This window comes from Lathyrus oleraceus, chromosome 5 (genome assembly GCF_024323335.1).
Source record: "Lathyrus oleraceus cultivar Zhongwan6 chromosome 5, CAAS_Psat_ZW6_1.0, whole genome shotgun sequence".
NCBI classification, from domain to species: domain Eukaryota; kingdom Viridiplantae; phylum Streptophyta; class Magnoliopsida; order Fabales; family Fabaceae; genus Lathyrus; species Lathyrus oleraceus.
Genome location: NC_066583.1, coordinates 111,273,445 through 111,280,520, shown reverse-complemented (window position 1 = coordinate 111,280,520; position 7,076 = coordinate 111,273,445).

Below are 7,076 nucleotides of genomic sequence, written 5' to 3'. Positions count from 1 at the left end.
TAATCATTGGTTTGAACCACATTTACAGAACTAGATGAGCCTTGCTTTATGTTCATCAGACCTTCTTCCAATGTCTAATCTGTTGGCAACTATAACACTCAGATGTTTTACGATTCCTGGATTTAGACCTCTCATTTCCAAAAACCTCCATTACCATTATTCTGCGCAGGATCTTGACCCCCTTTCACATACATACTGTCACATTGAGTTCTTTCCTCTACACTCTGTCTGATTTGAGAATGAGACAAAAGTGTAGCAGTAATCACGTCAAGACTGATAGTGTTGTTCTCATAGGTAAGAGTAGTGACTAAGTGGTCATAAGAACCTGGTAACGAGCAGAGCATGATACTTTCATTATCTTTGTCATCAACCTTCACCCCAAGTCTCACTAGATTGGTGATTATGTAGTTGAAGACATTGACATGTTGTTGTAAATTAGATCATTTCCGCATCAACAGATTGTATAGTCGTTGCTTCACAAACTATTTGTGCATCAGTGTCTTTGAGATATTCTGATTCTCTAATTTGTCACAAACCTCCTTCAGAGTTGTCGAGTCCAGGATTTGATGCATCACATATGCATAGGTGTATCAATCATGCGGACTTCTCCTTCATATCTATCCAATTGATATCCTTCATGTCGTTCGGTTTCGTCTCACACAGTGCTTTTTGTAAACATTGTTGAGCCAACATATCCTTAAACCTGCTTTTCCATAATATGTAATTACTTCTCTCGTCGAACCTTGTTGTTTCAAATTTCGCACTAGCGTTAATTGTCATATGATATCAATTGTTAGAAAAATAATCAATATAGAATATTAAAGATAAACGAAAGTAAAAGACAATGAACACAAATAATCTTTGTTAACACAGTTCGGTCAATGGTGTCTACCTCTGCGACTATAGAGCAAATATAGTTCCCTTTATTTTTGTCTTATGAATTAGGATTTTAGTTTTAGAAACCATACATATAATACTAGGGTTCAATTTACATAAAACCTAATCCTCGGTTACCCACAACAAACTGTTATCTTTACCTATAATAATTTCTACAATATGAGTTATACTCAACAGTACCCATAATAATCTCCAATAATTTGAGTCATACTCAGCAAATACAATAATTAAAACCTATACAAAAACTCACTAATAATACCCACAATAATCTCCAATAATATGAGTCATACTCAGCGAATAAAATAAATAAAACCTATACAAAAATTCACTCTCAAATACATTCTAGACAAGATACACAGTATTTGTACATACCCACCCTTCCTCAAATTCTGACAGTTTGAAAACAAACAAACAAAACCTCACAGTCTGTCTTGAACTAGCTACTTATTAATTCCTGATTATCATTTTCACAGCTCTATTTCATAAGCACTTCCACCACATGACTCATGGTAGGTCTTTTGTCCTTATCTTCTTCTACACATTGCAAAGCCAATTCAGCCAAAGCTTTAACTTCACTTTCATCATAACCTCCTGCTATGGTAAGGTCTATAATTTCATTAACCCGTGCACTTCTTGTATATCTTTTCTCTCTCAACCATATAACCAAACCTTGTTTCTCTTCTCCATCTCCCATATCAACATGTTTTTTTGCACACCTTCCTGTTATAATTTCCAACACAATCATTCCATAACTATAAACATCTAGTTTAGAAGTTATTGAATGATTCAATATCCCCTCAGGAGCCATATAACCACTTGTTCCTCAATTTTTCGAAAAACTAAAGAATTTAGCATCACTCCTATCTCTTAGCTTTGACAATCCAAAATCTGCCACCTTTGGTTGATAATCAGAATCCAAAAGTATGTTTTATGGCTTCAGATCATAATGCAAAATCCACTACAAACACTCTTCATGAATATAAGCCAAACCTTTTGCTGTACCTAAAGCTATGTCAAATCTCTTTGTCCAATCCAATCCATCCGACCTTAAATGTTGCGCTAAAGAACCATTTTCCATGAACTCATACCCAAGCATTATGTGTTTTCCTTCGACACATTATACCTAGATGCAATTTTTGCTAAATTGTTGACTTCTTGGTTCTCCATTCTAGGCACATATGTGATGCTTACAACCTCAAAGCACTTTAATAGGTGTGTCGCCATTGCGAAATACATCAGCAGATTTTCTTTAATGCACTTGTATTCTCGTGTGATTTGTTTGATCACTAGCTCTGAACCCCCCCCCCCTTTATTTAGACCTTCTTGGCTCTTAAATCCCTCAAGATTTTGAGACCAATTATTAGGGCTTCATACTCTGCTTCATTATTGGAACATTTTTCATCGACTTTACATTTGAACTTCGTCAGAATGTCTTGCGGGGATAATATTAAGATCCCCACTCCTGTTCCATTTTTGTGACTTGACCTGTCGAAGTATAACCTCTAAGGGTTTGTGTCGACCATGTTTAGTGATGGTTCGACTATTGCCTGATCTACAATAAATTATACCACTATTCGGTCTTTCATAGCTCTCAAAGGCATATAGGTTAAAGAAAATTCAGTTAATGCTAGTGCCCATTTCCCAATTCGACTATGTAGAATGGATTTAGACAACATATGTTTAATAACATCATAATGAGACGAAACATAAACATCAACTGGTTTTATATATTGCTTTAATTTCATATATGATAAGTACAAGCATAGGCACAGTTTTTCAATCATATTGTACCTAGTTTCAGCATCTATTAAAATTCGACTGACGTAATAAATGGGTCTTTCGACACCACTGTCATCCTCTTGTGCTAACATACTTCCTATGGTCGTATCTGATGCAGCAATATACAACCTCATATTCTTATTCCTACTAGGTGGCAATAAAATTGGAGGCTTTGTGAGGTACTCTTTGATGGCGTCGAAAACCTCATGTTGCTCTCGTCCCCATTGAAAATTACTTTCCTTCTTGATCTTGAGTAGTAGCGAAAAAACCCTCCTGCTTGCCACTTAGATTTGATATAGATCTTCTCAAGAAGTTTATCTTCCCCAACAAAGACTGGAGCTGCTTCTTTATCGACGGAGGCTTGAGATCCAAAATTGCTTTTGCTTTGTTTTTGTTGATCTCGATGCCTTTTTTGTGCACCACAAAACCTAAAAAGTCTCCTGCATGTACACCAAAAACACATTTTAATGGATTCATTTTTAATCCATATTTTCTCATCCTCTCAAAAGAGCATCGAAGATGATTCAAATGATCATTTTTAGATGAATATTTTATCACAATATCATCAATGTATACCTGCATAAAATTTTCAATAAAATCATGGAATATGGCATTCATGGATCTTTGATAGGTTGCTTCGGCGTTTTATAAACCAAACGGAATCATAACCCATTTGTATGTTCCCAAAGCTCTAAGACATTGAAACACCGTCTTGGGAACATCATCTTTTGCTATGAGAATTTGATTATAGCCAGAATAACCATTAAGCATACTCAAGTATTCGAAGCATGCGGCTGAATCGACTAGCATTTCTGCCACGGGCATCAAATACTCATCTTTTGGAGTAGCATTGTTTAAGTCTCTAAAATCTATATAGACTCTAAGTGTTCCATTCTTCTTGATAACATGTACTACGTTAGCTAACCATTTGACATACCTTGCAGTACTTCTGATGAACCGGCTTTTGAGCAGTCTTTCGATCTCCTGCTTAATCTTCATTGTGATTTCTGGAGCAAACCGTCAAGGATGTTGCTTTAATGGTTGTTTTCCTAGCTAAATAGGAAATCGATTATCCACTATACTTCGATTTAGGCCAGGCATTTCGCCATAGTCCCAGGAAAAACAGTTTTTGTATTCTTTCGATACTTCGATCAGTTTAACCTTTATCTTCGACCCAACTTTAATGCTTATATAATTTGTTCTTTTTGTGACCCCATCTCCTAGATATATCTCTTCGAGTGGGTTTTGCGCTTGCATTCCCTATAACTCATTCAATGGGTTTTTCTCAAACCCCAAAGGCTCATTGTCATAAATGTAATCTAGCCTCCGACTTTCTGAATGTTGTTTGGCCTTGTCGACCATCTTCAAATTCTTTAAATTTGGCCTCGATAGCCAAACTTTATAGTTTCTCAGCTTCTAGTGCCGACTTTCTTTTGTTCTCATCCAAATAGGCCAAAATTCGAGCCAAACTTCCTGCCTCAGCAATCATCTCCATCGACTGCAGGCCACCCCGTAGGTGGAATTACCATTTCATACTCCATTTCCTCTTCAGCATCCCAGATAAATCCATAGTCAGGATCGAGATTCAGGATACGAATTGTGTTGACTGAAGTGTAGGATCCTGATTTGTCATCACAATGCACGATGTTTGCCAAATGTTGGTCGAAAGATTTATTTATGCCTTTGGCCTCATCGATCCTGTAATAACTCTGATCAGCTTCGATATTCTCAACAATGTTATCTTTCCTCCAGATAATTAATCTTTGGTGTACATTCGATGGCACTTCCCCTATTCCATGGATCCATTCTCGTCCTAAGAGCATGATAAAATTTTCTCTGGAGTTTATCACCATGAAGAGTGTTGATCACGTGGTTGTACCAACGGCTAGATCGACTTGGATAACCCCAAGAATGTTATTGTTTTTCCCTCATAGTTGGATAAAACCATGTTGTGTTGTCGAAGATCAGCATCATATTTCCCCATTTTCTTAAACAAAGTGTGAGGCATTAAGTTGATAGTTGCTCCTTCATCTATGAACACTTTATTCACTGCTACTTCATCGACCTTTGCCCTTATTAACAATGGTTTCAAATGATACATCATTCCCAGACCAGGCCTTTCAAACATAGCTTTTTGCTCCTCCACCATGCCACTATTCATAATATAGTAGCATAGTGGTTTTCCTTCATCAGTTTCATCTGGCATGAAATCCTCATCTGCTTTAGAGACTTCCGACATCATATCATATTCTGCAAGCAACACTGACACGATGTTGCAGTTGACGACGAAGTCTTCACCATAAGTATCGTCATTAGTATCATCGTACATATCGTAACCGAGTGACAAATTATACTCTTCATCATACTGGGGAGAATATACAGGTTCTTCCTCATCCGAATGAGGAGAATACTCGGGTTCCTCCTCATTAGACTGAAGTGTGTTGTCATGTTCTTTCTTATTCTCGACCTGAGATGTGTATTTCATGCTTTGGGATGATATTATCCCTTTTCTTCCTGAAGGTTAAACAGTCATTTCCATCGTCTGGTTTGCCACGATTTTCCCTTTTTCTACCCACACTTCTTTTGGAAGTTATCTTTTCTTTCTGGAGGTTTCGACAGGCTTCAGCTGTGAAATCGAAGCCTCTTTCCCAACTTTCCTGTTTCTCTGGTAACACCTCCATTACGTTCTGGTCATAGGGTTCTTTCCTTTGTAGTTAGCGGAAACCACATAGCCTTTGGGTTCGACCTTTTTCTATGGAGTCTTTGCTTCTTTCTTCAAATCGAGGACTCTCCACTTTGGCCTCTTGCCCCTTCTGATTCACAGGTTCCACCCACTTTCTCTTGTGGGATATCCGAAGGAGGAAGAAAATTATTTGGTCGAGACTGCTGGAATTTCCTTCCGTATTCCTCATTTCGGTGCGGTGTTCCACGTTTGTCAAAAACAAATCTTGGAATGATAGGTTTCTCTTCTTTCTGTGCCTTCTTTTTTTCAGCTTCAAACTTTTCAACGGCTTTCTCATCGAACACAACATTGCACCTTGGACATAGTACCACCTTCGACCCACTCACTCTACATTTCTCCTGGAAATTAGTCAGGTCTTCACTAGCTTGAGGATAAACCACCTCTTGTTCATCTTCAGTCCTCTTATCGAAACCATTAGTAGTTTCAAACATCATACACTCAAAAGATTCAGCAACCAGAGACTCCATGGGACCATCAATAGTCTCCACCATCATGCATTCAAAAGGTTAAGAGTACAAGGATTCTTCAACCTTCAGAGGGTATGAGTCTACTTACATCTTTGGCCTTTTGCCAAATTGAAGCATGCCATCTTTCAAAGCTTTCTGCACCAAATCCCTGAAAAGAACACATTTAGATGTTTTATGACCAAGAAAGTTATGAAACTTATAGAATCCCTTTTTTATTTTTCTGCTCTAAAGGAGAATCCTTTAAACCCTGAGGAATAATAATTTGACCATCTTTAACTAACAAATCAAATATCTCGTCACATTTAGACACATCGAAAGTGTAAGTTTTAGCAACGTATTTATCTGCTTTCTCTGCTTCGATGGGACTTTTCCCGTTTGATGGTTTCAACAATTTACATGTGTAAGGAGGTCCTGGCTTAAGCTTAGCCACATTGACCTCACTTTCATCGACAATCTATGCATCATCAGAAGAGTATTCATCAACTACTATATAAGACACTTTCTCTTTCTTATGGTATCTACCAGTTTTGTTTTTTTTGGCTTTCAAGCGTTCGATCTGTTAAACCCTATCAGCTAATTGTGCCATATCCCTAAGATATTGTGTGTCTAACTTCTTCTTGATAGAATAGTCTAACCACTTGCGGCTATTTCGACTAATTTGTGCTCAGGGACTTAAGTTAATCATCTAGCTTTTAGAAGTTTAAACCTGTTGAGATAGTGATCGACTGACTCAGCAGTCTTTCGTTTGACGTTGGCCAGTTCTTTCAAGCTTATTTTCGACTGTCGCATGTAGAACTATTCATGGAACAACCTCTCTAATTGCTTCCACGTATGGACGGATTGTGGAGGTAGCATTATAAACCAAGTCAACGCATTCTTTGCGAGAGAACTTGGGAAATATTCCAACTTCAAATCCTCATTGTTTGTTATGTCGCCAACTTCGGTTTGATATCCGGCGACATGTTCGACGGTGGAATCTTCAATGTCTCCGGCGAACTTGGTTAATTTTGGAACCTTCCATCCCCTAGGTAATTTTGTTTGTAAAACAAAATCTGGTAAGGGAAAAGAATATGTTGTCCTTTGGAGGCCTGGGTTTATCCCGCTTCGAACTATGATATGTTCGACAATAACCTCTAAATTTTGCTCCTCGTTCATTGTATCTTGTCAAACCTGCCTGACCACATGGTCGG